Source organism: Schistocerca americana, chromosome 6 (genome assembly GCF_021461395.2).
Source record: "Schistocerca americana isolate TAMUIC-IGC-003095 chromosome 6, iqSchAmer2.1, whole genome shotgun sequence".
NCBI classification, from domain to species: Eukaryota; Metazoa; Arthropoda; class Insecta; order Orthoptera; family Acrididae; genus Schistocerca; species Schistocerca americana.
This window is the reverse complement of record NC_060124.1, coordinates 157,328,803-157,349,577: the sequence shown is the minus strand read 5'-3', so window position 1 is coordinate 157,349,577 and position 20,775 is coordinate 157,328,803. Positions and strand designations below refer to the sequence as shown.

General features: G+C 40.2%; 1 protein-coding gene across 4 annotated transcripts in view; it reads left to right on the top strand.

The window, feature by feature from the left end:
• LOC124619931 (polycomb protein Sfmbt-like) overlaps positions 1 to 20,775 on the top strand; it is a 297,358-nt gene that overhangs the window by 28,031 nt on the left and 248,552 nt on the right. The gene's annotated exons all lie outside the window — the stretch shown is intronic.

Below are 20,775 nucleotides of genomic sequence, written 5' to 3'. Positions count from 1 at the left end.
TCCAAGGACCAACCTTTTTCAGTATCCAAGGACCAACACACATCATATTCCTCAAGCGCCAGCCGGTGTGGCCGAACGGTTCTAGGCACTACAGTCTGGAACCGCGGGCCTGCTACAGTCGCAGGTTCGAATCCTGTCTCGGGCATGGATGCGTGTGATGTCCTTAGGTTAGTTAGGTTTTTAAGTCCTAAGTTCTAGGGGACTGATGACCTCAGAAGTTAAGTCCCATAGTGCTCAGAGCCATTTGAACCATTTGAAATTCCTCAAGGACAAAAAAATCATGAACAGTGATGTACACTGTGGGTCACTCCGTAGCCTACACAAGTCCTGGGCCGTTCACAGAGGGAGTGATTCTGCTCCATGATGATATACGTCCACATATCTCCAAGGTGATGTAAAGTGTAATGGCAAAATTCAAGTGGGAGCGGCTTGAGTGTCCACCTTACAGCCCGGACATGTCACACTGCAACTTCCAGGTGTTTGATCAACAAAAGAAACATCTCAAAGGGAAGCATTTCAACTTGGATGACGAACTGAAGGACACGGTGGAGGACTGCCTTGTGTCACAACCACAGGAATTCGGAGAACAGGGAACCGTTCAGGTCGTGAAACAGTGAGATTATTGTACTGAGGCATGTGGTGGTTGCTTTTGAATAAAGACTTTAGTTATTCCCACAGTGTTGTTTCTTACCTTTTCTTTTGAACACCCCTCATACAATGACAAATTTTGCAAATACCTTCAGTGATATATGTAAATTCTATCTGCAAAGTCTGTTGCAAATAAGAGTAAGTACTAAAGAAATAATAAATTAAAACATCACACCTGATGTTGATGTTTCACTGTGCACCATTTTAAGCAGAAGCTAATTTCTCACATATCTAAATGTCTATGACATTATACCTCCTGAACTGTGTGTCATACAACAGTATAATTCTGCGGGCACATTTAGTAGTATATATGGATACAGTCTGCAAACAGTGTTGCAAATAAAGTTGGTAGTAAAGAAGTAATAAATTAAAATACCATGTCTAATGCTAAAGTTTTACTGCATGAATAGCAAAAATATTATAAGCAATAAACTTTTTTCATCATGTTGTGCAGGTGTCGGCAAGAAAAAGTTTTGTAAAAGGTTGAATTTATATGTAAAGTTTGTTGGAAGTCGCTAATTGCAAACTCTCAGCTTCTAAATATGATAGTTGTGTTATTGTGTTATACTTTTAACATAAGATTATGCCTCTTAATGAGTAGGTTATGGCAGAATTTTAAATTTGGTTAATAATTAATGCAAAATATTGAAAACAAAAGTTTTGTTGCTTCTTGAAGCCATTAGAAAGGCAGTGTGCAACTGGTACCTGGTTCCAGGATAGTTACTCACTAACATACACTGAAGCGTCAAAGAAACTGGTATAGGCATGCGTATTGAAATGCAGAGATATGTAAATAGGCAGAATACAAGTTTCTGGCAGAGTTGTTAGATCAGATACTGCTGCTACAGTGGCAGTTTGTCAAGATTTAAGTGAGTTTGTACTCAGGGGATTTTCCTGTACAATCATTTCACGAGTGTGCTGTGAATATCAAGAATCCGATAAAACATCAAATCTGATATTGCTGTGGCCAGAAAAAGATCCTGCAACAACGGGACCAACGACGACTGAAGAGAATCGTTCAGCATGACAGAAGTGCAACCCTTCCACAAATTGCTGCAGATTTCAATGCTGGGCCATCAACAAGTGTCAGCGTGAGAACCATTTAATGAAACCATCAATATGGGCATTCAGAGCAGATGGCCCACTCGGGTACCCTTAATGACTGCACGACACAAAGTTTTATGCCTCACCTGGCCCCGTCAACACTGACGTTGGACTGTTGATGACTGGAAACATTTTGCACAGTCAGACAAGTCTCGTTTCAAATTGTATCAAGTGGATTGATGTGTGTGGGTTTGGAGACAACCTGTTAAATTCAAGGACCCTGCATATCAGCAGGGGACTGTTCAAGCTGGTGGAGGCTCTGTAATGGTGTGGGGCGTGTGTAGATGGAATGATATGGGAGGGGACCCATGATACATCTAGCTACGACTCTGACAGGTGACACGTACGTGAGCATCCTGTCTGATCACCTGCATCCATTCGTGTCCATTGTGCATTCCGATGGACTTGGGCAATTCCAGCAGGAGAACGTGACACCCGACATGTCCAGAAGTTCTACAGAGAAGCTCCAGGAACACTTCTGAGTTTAAACACTTCTGCTGGCCACCAAACTCCCCAGACATGAACATTATTGAGCACATCTGGGATGCCTTACAACATACTGTTCAGAAGAGATCTCCACCACCACCACCACCACCACCCCCTCCCCTCGTACTATTACAGATTTACGGATAGCCCTGCAGAAATCACTGCGTCAGTTCCCTTCAGCGCTACTTTAGACATTAGTCAAGCCCATGCCACGTTATGTTGCGGTACTTCTGCATGCTCACAGAGGCTTGCACGGTATTTGGCAGGTGTTCCAGTTTCTGTGGCGCATCAGTGTGGTTAATATAGTGAATAAATTTGTAGAAAAAAATCATAACTCATTAATTAATTTCCTGGCTAGCAGACAGACAATGCACTGAAAAACGATTATGGTTCCAATGCCTTTTTACTTGCTCTGTATTCCTTTTTAAGAGAGGGAAAGATTTGTCATGACAAAAATTTTTCTTTAAGTTTGCCATGGGCAAATTTCTATTACCATTTCTGTACCCTACACAAAAGTTGCATCAAAATGACAAGTTACAGGATCCTAGCTCATATCTGGCCAGAAGCAATGGTTTTGCCAAATTTGAAGTTTTTTAGAAGAAAGTGGCCCTTGTGAAAATGTCTCTAGTATCCACACTCTACACCAAGATACAGTTGAAGCTGAAACTTGATAGGGCCATGGAAAACAACCTTAAGTACATTTTGGTCAAATTTAGACATATGGGTCACTTGTCATGGAATGAGCCATATACAGGGTGTATACGCCCCAGGAGATATGGGGAAAAGCCTGAAATTTTTTCATCCGGGAGAAAACTGGGAAAAACCCAGGAATTTTTTAGAATTCCAGGAATTTTTCATTGTCTTATTTTTTAGTTAAATTTTTGTTATTTTGACTGGTATGAATTGATACTCAAACAAACCATTTTACTTTAGCCCGCTGCTGTAGATTAATGCTGTGGCAATAAAACAAACGAGAGAGAAACACCAAAGTTAAACTTACAGCAAAAGACAGTGCGCACATAAGTGTTCGCCGATAGCAAAATGTGTCAAAGGCTTCAGGACGAAGACTACACAGGTCTTAATAACAACAGCTTTCAATGAGCATGACGCCACAAAAGTTTACATTTCTAACAAATCGTGGGAAAATATTCCAAATGGTGGTTTTACTTTCAAAGTAAATTTCCTTTTACCCAAGACGAATTATGTGGTGTGTGAAAATGTGCGATGAATTTCTTAAATCGCAGAGTGATTGATTCTCATTCAAAACATAACACTTTGAGGACCAACCACTTAGAAGAATTTCGGTTACAGAAGACAAGAAATTTATGTCATCATTTAAAATTTTACTGGCCCTTTTGGGTTTGATATAACTTAAAGGGTAACACTCTCAAAAAAGAAAGAAAGAAAGAAACAGTATTATACGGGAAAGCTTAGCTTTTCTTGTAGCTATACTATATGTTTATTAATTTAAACCATAAACTTCTCTTATTTGTATCCGCTCTACTTAACAATAATGTAGCTATTGGCTGACAACATCAAGTGTCCTATGTTCTGAATATATGCGTTCATCTGCTGACAATAACGTGACGTGAGCTGTGATTGTCTGACAAAAGCACATCGCAATCTGGATTTCAGTGCTTCGGATAATAACGTGCTGTGTTTGGTGGAATTCCTATTTATACTTCCGTAATACGAAAATATGCAGTGTACATGAAGGGATTATTTCAATAGGGGTACAAGTCCATTTTTGTTCATTTTGAGATAGAGTCCTAAAGTTAAATGAGCACTGAAAAATCTGCAGTTCAAATACCAGAAATATTCAAGTATATGGCTTGTTGCTAGAGATGAACCTTCCTATTTGTTTGGATCATTAATTTCAACAGCATTATAGGCAGAAAAATGGAGGTAATGGAGCTGTACCACTATTGAAATAAAATAAATTGAACATTGTATATAAACCTGTTAATTCTTTCATTGCAATAAATTTTTATTACAGTTTTAATGTACAACTTCTTATTAAATTCACATGTATAATTGAATTACATAGGCAGATATGTTTCAGGTCAATTTGTTTCTGTAAAACTAAGGATTACTTTCTGCTTCTTCTTCTTGTTCTTCTTCATCTTCATGTTTGAGGCCCCTGTTTTCAGTTTGTAGGGCAAGGAAATAACTATGTTCGATAGCTGGAATATAAAGGGGCAAATCAAGTATATTCTGCTTTTTCTTTTTCACCACTTTTCTTAAGTTGTGAAACTGCAATAGTGCCATATGCGTGTGGTCTCCCTCTACCACATTTAGGAGCAAAGCTTAGGACGTGGAAGTCAATGTCATCATCCATCGTTTCCTTGTAGAGGATTTTGTATGGTTTCTGCCTCTCAAAATGTATCCATTTTATTTTCAGCCAATCACATTGAAAATACTCCTCATCTTTCTTCCTTCTTCCACTGCATTTTGTTACTGTTTCAGTGCTAAAAAGTCGGAATGCTTCATTTCTGTGCATACAAATTTATGTTTTCTGCCAGTTTTCCTAATCGTTTCAAAAATATCATCTGGGGAAAACAGAAACTCTTTCTTATTTAATTGTTTTTCTATCTGGAAAAGTACTGTCATTTGGCAGGTATGAGTGACCAGGGTGCAGGAACTGTAAATCAGTAGTGTTGACATGAAGTAAAGGAGATTGTGACACTTTCATTAGTGTTATGGCAATGTTTATGTTCCTGTTTTGCTCACCACATGTGTCACTGTACGCAACTGCCTGTTTTAGAGAAATGACACACTTTTCAATATGTTTCAATAAACAGGCACCAATTTCCTGTGAACCCCTTGATCCAGATGTTTCGTCCCAAAATTACATACAGTTTTGCCATCAGTTAAATTGTGGCATCCAAAATTATAAAACATACATGTATCTTTTGTAGTATGATATTGATGTTGTCAGTTTAGGGAATGCAAATCCTCTTTGCGGATCAAAGGTAAACACGAACATCTGGAAATCTGCCTCTTGACTGCAAAATGTGACTGTAGCCATTGCTGTTCTTGCAGCTTCAGCCCTCCTAAGGTGAAGCTCCTTTTCAGTTTGAGGCTTTTTTTTTTTCCTTCTGCATTGGTAGCAGCATACATTTCAAATCTCAGTTTGTCACAAAAAGAGCAAGTGTCTTTACGTGATGGTCGAAATGACAGGTTGAAGTCTTTGTTAAAGATTTTTCGATAGATGTGCTCCCCCACAAGTTTTTTATTCTGAGATATGCATCAGCTACCTAAAGGGCATGAATTTCGTTGGGACCCTGTCACACCCACAGATATAATAAATATTGTTAGAAAATTTTCAAACACGAAAAGCGTATACTACTACTGGATATCTAACTACACAGTAAAAAGGACAATACACTTCATTTGCAATCCACTTGCTTTTATTGTGAATAAATGCCTAGAAGTTGGAGTTTTCCCTGATCAGCTCAAAATTTCCAAAGTTATACCTATATACAAAAAGGGGGGAAAAGACCTTCCTGAAAACTACAGACCAGTGTCTGTTGTACCAATCCTTTCAAAAATATTTGAAGCAATTTTCCACAAACAACAGAGCAACTGTTTTGAAAAGAATGACCTTCTGTGTAATACACAGCACAGTTTTCTACACAGGAAAAATACCACCTCTGCAGTCCTTGAAATAGTTAATCTGACATTAACAGCATTTGAAAATAAACAAACCGTCTCACTCGAACTTCGTGATGTGAGTAAGGCATTTGATTGTATCCACTTTGACATCATACTATCCAAACTAAAGTATTATGGTATAAATAATACAGAGTTGGAAATAATCAATTCTTACCTACATAACAAGAGACAATTTGTGTCCATTCAAAACAGACACTCTTCTGTGAATAATGTCACATCTGGTGTACCTCAGGGCTCTGTCCTTGATCCTTTCTTCTTCATTGTTGCAATTAATGATTTGCGATCTTATGTTGGGCCTGAGTCAGTTATCTGCTATGCGGGTGATACAACCTTAATCAGCACAGATCGAAATTTATCAAAGCTACACCAGAAATCACAGGACACACTCACCTTAACACTAAACTGGTTCTCACCTAACAAACTTCTATGTAATCCAGAGAAAACTTAGCATCTGCAGTTGGGACTGGCTAATGAGGTAGAACCAAAATCCATAAAACTGCTTGGAATACACATTGATTCCAAACTTAACTGGCAACCCCATATCAACCAGGTCTGCAAAAAGTTATCGAGGGTGTCCTATCTCATCTGGAAACTGTCTGATCTAGTGAGTAACAAATATCTCGGAACATCTTACTTTGGACCTTTTCAGTCTCATATATCTTATGGGCTGTTACTATGGGGCCACTCATGTCAAGTCAGTGATGTACTACTGATGCAGAAAAAGGTGCTATGAATAATGTGCAAGGTTGGTCCAAGGGAACATTGCCGTCCCTTATTCATCAAAATGGAAATAATGATAGTGATAAATCTTTATATTTATTCATCACTGATATACGCTAAAAAGAACAGAACAAAATTTAATACCAGAAAGGACATACACTTACATGACACCAGAAACAAAGAGAGTATTGACATTCCTAGACATAGGCTGACAAAAACTGGCAACTCTCACAAAGTGAACTGTTAGAAATTATTTAACAAATTACCACATACTGCACTCACTACACCTTTCAATAATTTTAAAAGTAAACTGAACAAATGGTTAATAGACAATCCACGCTACAGTCTCTCAGAATTCATGGATACTTGTTACATAGAAATTGAGTTTTAAGTCTATGATTCCAATACTGTATATTGATTAATGTAGCATAAATAATTTGTACTTATAATGTAAACATGTATCTTAACATAATTGGAATGCCTATTGCATTGCATGTGGTCAACGGCAAATAAAGAATCTGAATCTGAATACCTTTGAACAAATCGTACATTTTGGCCACACACAGCTCTGGATTTAAAAACCTTTTGTGGGGATTATCCTTCCTTGCTTAATGGCTCTCTGAAACTGGAAAGCTTTTGGTGTGTTCCTTTACATTGTTGACCAGACCTTCCAGTACAGAGAATTTGTTCTGATGTTTACCCCTTCTATCAAGGTGAGGTGTACCTTCTTCCTTGCTTTTTGTTAAAAGCCTAGCGAGTCATTCATTTAGAAATGTCAAAAGTATTCAAGAAAAATTTCTTGCATACTATTGCACAGTTTCCGTTCACAAGTATTCAAAATTCTTAAATACGGCTTTTCTGAGAACCAGAACCATCTCTTAGTCGTCGGCAGTTAACTGAATGATACCTCCATTAACCATTCAGATAACTGTTGTTGTTGTGGTCTTCAGTCCAGAGACTGGTTTGATGCAGCTCTCCACACTACTCTATCCTGTGCAAGCTTCATCTCCTCCCAGTACCTACTGCAACCTACATCCTTCTGAATATGTTTAGTGTATTCATGTCTTGGTCTCCCTCTACGATTTTTACCCTCCACGCTGCCTCCAATACTAAATTGGTGTTCCCTTGATGCCTCGGAATATGTCTTACCAACTGATCCCTTCTTCTAGTCAAGTTGTGCCACAAATTTCTCTTCTCCCCAGTTTTATTCAATACCTCCTCATTAGTTATGTGATATCCATCTAATCTTCAGCATTCTTCTGTTCAGATAACTATTATGGCAATTAATACCACCCATAGCCCAGAAATTGTCAAATAAAGTCTTCCTCTCGTACTCTGAAATTTTATTAAAACATTTACGTACACACCTGCAGTCCACAATGCAAAATGTTTTTGGAGGAATTAATTTACCAGTTTCTGTGATGTATAACTCTCCAGTGTTCCTTTTATTCTTTCGAATATGCTTTTCATATGTCAGTTTTTCTTGCCCCCTTCTTGGTTTGAGTATGCTTCCTTTTTGTGTACATATTTGCGGCTGCACCGTTCACACAGCTATCACTAACAGTGTCTCCTATTTCATCATTTTTTGCACTTTCATTGGAAGTTTCATCATCATTGGTACTGGTATATAGATAGAAAGTAACACAAGTTATGATTTATAGAGCACCAGAGGATTGAAAACATATGTATATGTGAAATACATTAATCAAAAAATGGAAAATCCAGGTTGGAATGTAACAGTACGAGAGAAGGAAAGTTGCTACTCACCATATAGCGGAGATGCTGAGCCGCGATAGGTACAATAAAAAGATTCACACATCATAGCTTTCGGCCATTAAGGCCTTTGTCAGCAGTAGCCCCACACACACACACACACACACACACACACACACACACACACTCACTCACGCGCGCAACTTACACACACATCTGCAGTCTCAGAGAGCTGAAACTACACTGCAAGCACTAGCACCAGTGCATGATGGGACTGGTGACTGGGTGGGGGTAAGGAGGAGGCTGGGGCGGGGAGGGGGAGGGATAGTATGGTGGGAGTGGCAGACAGTCAAGCGTTGCAGTTTAGACAGAGGGCAGGAGAGAAGGTGCGGAGTGGGGAGGGGGTAAGTAGCGGAAATGAGAGAAATAAAAGAAATTAAAAAGACTGGGTGTGGCGGTGAAACGACGGTTGTGTAGTGCTGGAATGGGAACAGGGAGGGGGCTGGATAGGTGAGGACAGTGACTAACGAAGGTTGAGGCCAGGAGGGTTACGGGAACATAGGATGTATTGCAGGGAAAGTTCCCACCTGCGCAATTCAGAAAAGCTGGTGTTGGTGGGAAGGATCAATGTGGCACAGGCTGTGAAGCAGTCATTGAAATGAGGGGTATCATGTTTGGCAGCGTTTACAGCTACAGGGTGGTCCACTTGTTTTTTGGCCACAGTTTGTTGTTGGCTGTTCATGCGGACAGACAGCTTGTTGGTTGTCACGCCTACATAGAATGCAGCACAGTGGTTGCAGCTTAGTTTGTAGATCACATGACTGGTTTCACAGGTAGCCCTGCCTTTGATGTGATTGGTAATGTTAGTGACCAGACTGGAGTACCCCTCCTACCGAGGTATTCCGCCGTCCTCAGAACCTACACAATATATTCGTCCATTCTTACACAACCCCTGCTCCCAATCCCTTACCTCATGGCTCATACCCCTGTAATAGACCTAGATGCAAGACCTGTCCCATACATCCTACTACCACCACTTACTCCAGTCTGGTCACTAACATTACCAATCACATCAAAGGCAGGGCTACCTGTGAAACCAGTCATGTGATCTACAAACTAAGCTGCAACCACTGTGCTGCATTCTATGTAGGCGTGACAACCAACAAGCTGTCTGTCCGCATGAACAGCCAACGACAAACTGTGGCCAAAAACCAAGTGGACCACCCTGTAGCTGTAAACGCTGCCAAACATGATACCCCTCATTTCAATGACTGCTTCACAGCCTGTGCCATGTGGATCCTTCCCACCAACACCAGCTTTTCTGAATTGCGCAGGTGGAAACTTTCCCTGCAATACATCCTATGTTCCCGTAACCCTCCTGGCCTCAACCTTCGTTAGTCACTGTCCTCACCCATCCAGCCCCCTCCCTGTTCCCATTCCAGCACTACACAGCCATCATTTCACCGCCACACCCAGTATTTTAATTTCTTTTATTTTTATTTTTATTTCTCTGCTTTCCGCTACTTAACCCCTCCCCCCTCTGCACCTTCTCTCCTACTCTCCATCTAAACTACAACACTTCACTGTCCGCCACTCCCACCATACTATCCCTCCCCCTCTCCACCCCAGCCTCCTCCTTACCCCCACCCAGTCGCCACTCACATCGTGCACTGGTGCTACTGCTTGCAGTGTAGTTTCAGCTCTCTGAGATTGCAGATGTATGTGTGTGTGTGTGTGTGTGTGTGTGTGTGTGTGTGTGTGTGTGTGTGTACTGCTGACAAAGGCCTTAATGACTGAAAGCTATGATTGTGTGAATCTTTTTATTGTACCTATCGCGGCTCAGCATCTCTGCTATATGGTGAGTAGCAACTTTCCTTCTCTTGTATTGTTGAAATACATTAAGATGGACACCATCATTTTCCATTGTTATTGTCAACATAACTTTCATTCTCGCATATTCCTTTTTTGGAACAAAATATCTATAATGCTGAGAGAAAAGTAATTAAATTCTTTTTACCTGCAATCGTTTGAAAATCTGGATCGTCAATTGTATCACAGTCTCTTTATAATGCTCCTGAATCCATCATCTTCACAAGAAATAGCAACACGCTGCAATGCACAAAAGCACACGGACTTCTACCACTACTGAAATAAATTCTTGCTTGCTTTCTCTAAAGCGTCAACATTGAGGTGCACTCTGTTGGCAGTAGGACGAAGCTGGAGCTGTCCCACTATGCACTATTGTGGTCGAGTATGTACGTGAGGATAACTCCATTTTTTGAAAAGTGGACTTGTACCACTATTGAAATAAGCCCTTCACATGTTGCTGTGCATCAAAGATCTTTCCAAAATGTATTTTTTTTTCTAAAGAGCCAGGAAGTGGTGTATGAAACCTTTATCACTCAAGGAACTGATAAGTTTTACTGTTCCAAGGGAAATTTCACCCAGGAAAATGTGTATTTTCACCCGGGAAAAAGTGTATTTTTATCCAGGAAAAATCTGGAATTTTTTTTCCATTTCCGTGTATACACCCTGGATATAATTCTTTTCTGTACTGGTGTCACATGTTTGAAGCCTGTGTGTAGATAATCTGTAATCCTTTCAGATTTTGGTAATGACTGAAGACATACATGCCTGTATATACTCAAAACAGTTTTATAAATTTGAACTATTTTGGAAACATAACTCTATCTGAACCAAAGTATCTGGAAACCCCAGCGTAACATGGAATTGAGCAATAGATGTTAAGAGAGGTGGACTCATCATTATAAAAAGAGACAGGGAGTATTATGTCATCAGTCGGGAAGCACCAACGGGATTATGGCTTGGTCTTGAGAGCTCAGGCACTTCAAACGTGGTGTAGTTAGTGGACATCACCTATTTAGCATGTGGTAATGATCTGGATTCCCCATCTAGCCCAGGTGTTGGTATGGACAACAGTTCAGAGATTATCGGGCTAAGTGCTCCAGCTGCAACTTGCTCCTGTGCAAGACACTGCTGAACCTACAAGCACGTCACATGGAGCCACCCACTTACACAAGAGTGCTTGGAAATACTGACACATGACACTGGTCAGTCAGTCGTGCTAGTTCACTGAAACATTAAGTAGATATATCTAAAAACACAGATGATGTGACTTACCGAACGAAAGTGCTGGCAGGTCGATAGACACACAAACAAACACAAACATGCACATGAAATTCTAGCTTTCGCAACAAACTGTTGCCTCATCAGGAAAGAGGGAAGGAGAGGGAAAGACGAAAGGATGTGGGTTTTAAAGGAGAGGCTAAGGAGTCATTCCAATCCCGGAAGCGGAAAGACTTACCTTAGGGTGAAAGAAGGGGTATACACTTGCGCACACGCACGCACACACACACACACACACACACACACAAACACAAGCAAACATTAAGTAAGTGTCATTGGTCAGTAGAGTTTTGACCTTGCCTATATTACATTTTTGATTCAGATTGCTTCCTGGAGTGTTCATATATACACTTAATACAACTTTGCTACTCTCTGAACGTGTTATTAGCTAGCCACTCACTTCTTGAACTCCACCATGGTCGACCTCAGGCACCCACCATTTTTTCTACAAGTGTCTGCATTGCTGCCAGTACGAGTGATAGTAAACTGTGTTCGCAGAGTAAGGTACAAAAGTGATGATGACAACTTTATTGCTGTGCTACTATTCCAGTGCAGCATGGATCCTGAATTTCTAAAGTTGTTGCAGCACAAACAGCAGTGGAATTTGCTACAGCAGCTAAGAAATTGCTGTTACTGCTGATGTAAAACCAACAACAGTCTGCAGCTGCAATTACCTCACCACCTCCTCCTCCTCCTCCTCCTCCTCCTCCTCCGTTCGCTTGCTTCAATGTGACACATGAGAGTTGGGAGGTCTGTTTACGTTACTTTTTTCTTCACTGCATGACAAGTCAAGGAACTGGTCCAGAACTTCAGAGTGTACTCTTACTGTCTTCTAGTAGTCAACTGTACAAAGTGGTACAAAAACTATGCTCACTCTCAGAGCCCAGTAGCAGGCCACTGTGGCCGAGCGGTTCTAGGCACTTCAGTCCAGAACCACGCGACTGCTATGGTCGCAGGTTCGAATCCTGCCTCAGGCATGGATGTGTGTGATGTCCTTAGGTTAGTTAGGTTTAAGTAGTTCTAAGTTCTAGAGGACTGGTGACCTCAAATGTTAAGTCCCATAGTGCTCAGAGCCATTTGAGCCATTTGAGAGCCCAGTAGTAGAGCTTTTCCAATATTTGTGGTTTACTGACTGACTATTAATGTCACCAAAGCTGCATAGTTGCAACTAGGTTCACATTTAATCGAAGTGTTAAGCAACGTAAGCAAACATACACAGCATGGGCTGCTCACTTGTAAGGCTTAGCGCACAAGTGTGATTTTTTCATGTGAACAGTGTGACACATCGTATGCGGACTCATTAATCCATGATGATGTCATACGTCTTTCTCTTGATAAAGAGGTTAGTGCGAAGACTTCAGAGTCATTTGATCCAACCCTGAGTGATGTGCTAAAACTTGCCAGAGCTCACAAAATAATTGCATTTCCACAAATTATGGTTAAAGATTCTTCTGGTGCTGACTTGTTTTAGTGGTATTAGTCGCCAATGTGCTCTGTGATGAACTGATGACTTCCAGTTAATGTTGTAATCAGATTTACTGGGCACCTGGTAGTCCAGTGACACGGGATTCGGTAGTTAGTTCATTCATTAGCGGTACACCATTGGTATTCGTGTCCAGCCCATGTTATCAATGAATTCACTGCCCTTCCTGTGACATCACCTGTTTTGCATGCTGCATACCAGGGCTTGTAGCATGTGTCTGCCTCGGCCTGCATGTAACAACAACATCGGCTGTCAGTGCACTGCACACTATTTTGCTGGTACCCATAGCAGCAGCAGCAAATGGGATGCAGAGGCTTGAGTTGCAACTGGGCATTAGCGGAACAACATCAGATTTTTGGTTAGACACAGTCATGACTGTGTCACTGATTAATGAGGACACATACTGGTGCATTGACTCCCCCAGCTGAGGTCCTCTCAGAACAGAGGGGTGATGTACAATTGCCAGTTGATGGCATTGTGAGGTCAGATCTTAGTCCAAGCTAAGTATAACTCTGTAGTTTGACAACCAACCCTGCTTCTAGTCAGCTCTTGGGTGACAATAGGTCAGCAGTGCCCAAGTTTTGTATAGCTTGTCCAGTGCCTTTCACAGTGTGCAATCAATTTACAGCAAAACTACAGAGAGTGCAAAATATGCAAGTTATATCCCCATTATCATCTAGTCAGTGGGCTATGCCCATTGTTGTAGTTAAGAAACTGAATGGATCACTTTGAATTTGTGGGATCTTAAGTCTCCCATTAATGCTCAGCAAATATTGATCTGTATTCAATTTCTAGGACGGAGAAATTGTTGGAAATATTGGCTGGGGGCCATTATTTTTCAAATATCTTGCAGACACCTACTTTAAATTGCCCGTAGGTTTTGAGACATATTTCATTGGTTTAATTTTCAGTCAAATTTTTGTAATTTTGAATGGTAAGAACTTCTAATCTAACAAAGAATTTTAGTTTTACCTGCTACTGCAGCAATAAAACATAAATAAGGGAATAACACCATAATAAAACTTCATTGCAAAGAAAATTTGTCATTTACGGTAACGAAACACAGTGCACACACAGGCGTCTGCTGACAGCAAAATGTGTCAGACACTTTAGGAAGATGACTATGCAATACTTGGTAACAATAAACTGATTTTGATAAGTGTGACATCCCAAATGTTTAAGAGTCCCACACACGAGTGACAGATCACAGCGATTTGTCACACAGGCAACTGATTGTGTCCTAGATCACACATGTGGGGAAATCTCAATGATCGGTCGCCGATTGTATAGTAATCCCAGGCAATCAGTTGAATCACATGCAATTCGTGCTCACATTATGGCTGTCTGGCAGGTTAGCATAGGTGTGTAGCAATGTGGTTGTGACTTGTTTCTCTATTTATTAGGGGTGGTTGTGGAATTTTGTTCAGTTTCGCTTTGCCCACATTAAGTAAGAAATTTACATTAGAATTTAAAGTTATCCAGGCTCCATGGACTGCTCTGAGAAGTTATGTTGAAGCTGGAGTTGCGTTTTATATTAAGAAGTTATGCAAAAGACACCCTCCAATTTTTCAGTGATTAGCATTTGAAGCTCGTGCTAGATAATTGGGAGTGATGGGAGATTCATAGTCATGAAATAAAGGCCTCCCTCTTACAATTTTGAGTTACTTATGAAATAATTATGCACTTTATTAAAGGTTTTAACTTTTAAATAGAATGACACATGTACCTACTCTAATGTTATAAGGACATTTTAATTTAAATGTCAAAGGCAAATGTATTATACAGTTCTACTCAAATCAGTTGTCATTTCATATAATGTAGTTCTCCTTCATACAATTATAACAAGAGTGATTGTAATTGATAGTACTGCTGTAGACAACATCTCTATAGACACAACAAGTAAATTGTGTAAATACTTGCAGTCAAATTATAAGACTAATGAACAAAAACAAATGGAGGACTGATAAAGTAAGAGAATGTACACAACCCATTCGATGTCAGTGAAAAATGTAATATTTTCTGTAAAGTAACATACACTTCTCAAGAACAGTGCTTCAGAACAAGTTTAATAAATTATAATTCTCGTTTATTTTAAATTTAGTTTTTGAAAGTAGTCCTGGTGATACAGAAATTGGCTGCAACTGCTGCTAAACATAGCAGTTAATTTCCCATAGCAGAATTTGTCGACACAGTGACATTCATAATAGTGATTGAAATTGTGTGGCAATTCACTCATGGGTGGGGTGTTAAGGTGAGGGACCGATTACAGACGATATTGCCTTTGACAGATCTGCGATTCGTCGCTCGTGTGTGGGACATTTTTTATCAGGTCATGGGAAAATATTGCAAATGGTGGTTTGAGAAGTGTTACTTTCATAATGAATTTTCTTTTACACAGGGTGAATTATGTTACCTATGAGAATGTGTGAGGAACTTCTTAAATTAAGGGGTGTTTGGCTCACATTCAAAACTTAACTCTTTGGGAAAAAGTGTGTCTATATCCAGAAAAAAATCCGGGAACTTTTTCTTTTCTTGTCTGCACATACACTCAGTTAACAGTGGTTTGAAGAACCCTCTGCCAGGCTCTTAATTGTGAATTACAGAGTAATCATCTAGCTGTAGATGTAGATTTAAATGGAGAACAGGTCAGCTTGGGTACATACTCTAGCCGAATCTTGCTCCTGAACGAGGTACACCCGCAGCTGCAAGCATGTCACATGGGGCCATCCACTGACACAAGACTGCCTGTAAATGCCTCAGCCTGCAATGGTCAGACATTCTCCCTTGTTCACAGAGCTATTTTGTCGAAGTGTTAAATATGTGCCATAGGTCAGTAGAGTTTTGACTGTGCCTCTATTGTGGTTTTGATTCAGATTGTTAACGTACACAATTTTGGTTACCCATTGGCTTCGTGAACTCTACAATCATCAAGCTCAGGAACCTGCTGTTTGTTCCACAAGTCTCTGTGTTACCACAACTGTGAGGTATCATAAACTGTGTTCCACCTGTGCAAAGCAGGATAGAAAATACTGCAAGAAACAAATTTTTTAAGGACATTTCAACGTAGCTGCCCAATTCGACCGTTCCTGACATTACAGTAAAGTGGAAAGGGGAAAGAAGAACCATAGGTAAACCAAGACCAAACAGACATACTGGCAGCAGGTGGTGTCGAGCATTGCAAGGGTGGTTGTAAAAACTTGGATGGAATCAGGAAAACGAATCATTTGCGCATGTTAAAGCACCACCAGCAGTCCAGCTAGCACAATGCTTTTGCATAGGAAATTAAAAAGAATGGGGTACGTCAGTTGTGCAGCTCCTCATAAGCCAAGTGTTTCTGTAGTCTGTGATAAGCAACACTTGAGGTGGTGTAAAGAGCATTGCCACTGGAAAGTGGATGACTGAAAACGAGTGATTTGGTGTGATGGATTGCTCTGCACCTCATTGAAATTTGATGGAAGGATCTGGGTTTGACGAATACCTGTAAAACATTAGCTGCCATCACGTGTAGTGTTAACAGTGAGGTGAGGTGGTGGTGATGTTACAGTATAGGGATGAGTTTCATGATTAGTGTGTAGTGCCTGTATTGCGCTTAAGAAAAGACTAAATGCAGAATAATACAAACTCATTTTATAGGACTGTGTACTGCACGCATTAGGGAACAGTTTGGAGACGTGATGGATTGTATCAGCATGACAGTGCACCTTGTCATATAGCATCATCTGTGCCACAATACTGTGTGAACCACAATTTTCCTGAAATGGACTGGCCTGTTTTAGAGTTTCGACCTGAACACAATGGAATACCTCCTATGGTATAATTGATCTCCAGACCCCAATGTTCAGTATCACTACCTTCTCTGGTTTCAGCTTGTAAGAAAGAATGGGCTGTTACTCCTCGGCAGACGTTCAGACACCTCATTGAAAGTATCCCCGGAAGAGTAAAAGTTGAAGGATGGACAGTAATAGGTGCCCTGATACTTTGGATTATATAGGGTAACTGCAGAACGTTCTAGGTCTAACGCAAGATTTAAGTTTTGTAACACTTCTGAAAATGTCTTTTCTGTAAAAAATTTTCCTCAAACAATTATTCCGTAATTTATTTGTAATTTAAAATGTGCAGAACAGACTAATTTTTCATTTTAAAGTCTAAGATAGTTGTGATCAGTTATAGTGCAACTGTAGTAATGCAATTCAAAAAGTCGAGGATCTGAATTTTCCTATTCAGATTGTGGATTACGTGTAATTCTAAAAGCTTAATGTCGTGTTTGTCTTGGATTTCATTGTTTGAAAGAATAATACTTTTTGAGGCTGTCTCAGAAGTATAGCCTACTAAACTGCACATGTTGAATCTTGTCAGAGTTTAACAATTCCATTTTAGCAATTACTCTTCTGCAACCACATGTTGATATTTTCATACATTTCGCCACCTGCCCTGTTGTAGAATTATTACTGTTTCTCATTTCTGTACTTGCATTGACTGCAGAAAGAACAAAGTTCTCATGTTTTGAGAGTGAAAGTGGAAGATCGTTATTGAGTATAAATACAAACCTGATGGACCCAAAATGATGGCATTGGTGGTCTAGTTGGTACAGCATAGACTCTGCCCCTGCAGTTCCCAGTGTCAATTCTGTATTGGGGTGGGGACTTTTTTCGGTTTCAGTCCTTCCAGGGTGGTTCCGAGAACACTCAGTCTCCTATCAACCAAGTACCAGTTATCTTTTCCAGGGGAAAAGGCGTGGTTCTCACTGAGATGATAAGATATATGATACGGTCAGCGATACTACTTCTTATCCACATGTACTGAGAACTGTGGATGAAGGGCAACAGGCAGAATCCATATTTCTAAATTTCCAGAAAGCATTTGACTTAGTGCCCATTGTAGGCTGTTAATGAAGTTCACAGATACGCGAGTGGGTCGTATACATCGTACATAATAGAACCCAGTATCTTGTCCTCGACGGCAACTGTTCATCAGAGATGAGGGTTTCATCAGGAGTACCCCAGGGAAGTGTGATAGAACCACTGTTCACTATATACATAAACAATTTGGTGGACGGGGTGGGCAGGAATCTGCAGTTGTTTGCTGATGATGTTACGGTGTACTGTAAGATGTCAAAGTTGAGTGACTGTAGGAAAATACAGGCTGACTTTGACAAATTTTCAATTGGGTGTGATGAATGGTAGCTACCCCCAAATGTGGAAAAATGTAAGTTAATGCGGGTTAGTAGGAAGATCAAACCTGTAATGTTCAGATACAATATTACTAGCGTCCTGCTTGACCATGTCTAGTCATCTGGGTGTAATGTTGCAAAACTATATCAGGTGGAACAAGTGTGTGAGAACTGTGATAGGGAAGGTGAATGGCCAACTTTGCTTTATTGGGAGACTTTTAGGAAACAGTGGTTCACTTGTAAAGGAGATGCTGGTGCGATGTAGTCTCAAGCACTGTTAGAGTGTTTGCGATCTGTACCACGTTGGATTGAAGGAAGACGTAGAAGCAATTCAGAGGCAGACTGCTTGATTTGTTAACACTAGGTTCGAATAAGTGTTACGGAGATGCTTCGGGAACCCAAATGGGATTCCCTGGAGGAAAGACACGTTCTTTTCAAGAAATACTGTTGAGAAAATTTAGAGAACTGACATTTGAAGCTGACTGCCGAATGATTCTGTTGTGGTCAATATGCATCGCGCTTGAGGATCACGAAGATAAGATTGTGAGAAATCAGGGTTCATATGGAGACATATGCATAGTCTATTTGCGAGTGGAATGGGAAATGGAATGACAAGTAGTGTTACATGGTATCCTCTGCCACACACCACATGGTGGCTTGCGGAGTATGTGTGTAAATATAGATGAGATATGCAATGCAGAAGCAACCCACATTGATGGAGCCATGTAACTGGTTCACACTGGTATGGCAGCAATACGACAAAGTCTTATCTCCTGGAACAACACAGAGTGCTGGTTGCTTCGAGCAGCTGTGTTGTATGATACACAGAAAGTCATCTGATGAGCTTCAACAAAAAATTGTGTTATGCAGATCAAGTGATGCCATATCTGTCTCTGTAGCTAGTTTCTCGGTAGAACTTTTACTTTTTGCATAAAAAATTGACAACTGTGTTGGAACTTGTACTTGTTCTGTTTTGCAACCTTTCCTATTCAATTTTCACAAAATAATTTGGGAAAAAAGGAATGTTTTTTTTTTTCCCTATCGTATAGTCTGATATTGCAGCTTTTTAATAATCTGGTTTTCTTTGCGCTATTGCCCATAATTTTTGTGATATTTTGATATTAATTTAAAAAGGCGCATATTTTGAAAGGTTTGCAGTTATAAGTTTAATCACTGGCAATTTATGTTTGGTGCATTTTAGGTCATATGGCACGATGAAACTAAAGTATTAAAATTGTTATAATGCTGGAAGAACAGCCATACCTCTTTGTAGTCCAAGTAAATACATCACATATTTGGAAGTTGATAGCAACAAGACTGGCAGAGAGACACCACACGAGGCTACTGCCAGCTCCTGGGTCTCATCGCTTGTCGTATCGCTCTTTTGGGCACACGAGTATTGCACAGATAACAGTTGCATCCTGTGATCGTAATTGCAACGTATCACATCACCTCAGTGAGAACTATGCCAAAGGTGGCTGGAATGTTGGCCCCTCCTAGTGCTGCATCGGAGAAAGGGTGTGCCGTACCTCAGTAGCTCAGTTGTGGGCTGTGCACCCCAGACTTTACTTACATAGAACATGAAGAGTATTACATGTATGTGTATGGAGGTGGCAGGGAACAGATTACAGCAGAGTGAGACTGAAAAGAGAACAGTGAGGATGTAGAATAATGGATAGGTGACTTGAGGCAGAAAATTGATGAGGAAATGAAAATGGAGCATGGGGACAAGGACTAGTGATGATTAAGGTCAGATGGTTTGCAGGATTGAAATCTGTTTTGTAAGGGCAGTTCCCATAAAACAGTTCTGAGAGTTGATATTGAAGAGGGTTGGAGTAGATACAGTGAACCCGTACCAGGTCACATTAATGTGTGCTGTCGAAGCAATTCAGAGATATGCTGGTGAAGTTGTTGCCGGTCAGTTTGATCGTCATGAGAATGTTGTGGAAATGCTGGCTCTTTAGAGGGAAGAAGACATTCATTTTCACAAAACACTGTTAAGATAGATAGAGGACTAGAATTTGTGACAAACTTTAGAATAGCTCTGCTATCTCCAACGTACATGTTGCAAAAGGTTCAGATAAGAGGGATAGCGGCTTTCTGTGGAGGAATATGGGCAATTATATTTCCCTAGCTTCATGTGTGAATGGAACAGGGAAGAGAATGACTAACAGTGGTACAAACTATTCGCTGTTATGCATCAGTTGCAGGGTATGAATGTAGATTAGGCAAACTGTCCTTCAATACACATTCTGGTGGTTACAATAATGTAGTAAAACAAACTAGGAAGAAGTGCTGTATGTATTGCCAAATGGGTATTAAACTATAAAGGAAATGTGACTGTGGAACAAACTAACATTTTGTGTCTGTATGGCTCTCCTCCTCCTCCTCCTCCTCCTCCTCCTCTTACTACTACTACTACTACTACTACTACTACTACTACCACTTCTTGTACTTGTACTAATCCTGGAGTAAAATTGTGTGTAATTGCAGATTTTGGAGCAGATATAATTTGTGACTGATAAGTGTATTTTTCCCATCAGTGGATTTTTTTTTTTATTTTTTTTTATTTTTTTAAAAAAATGTAACACATTATATACTAGGTCTACAACTTTGCTTCCGCCGTTTT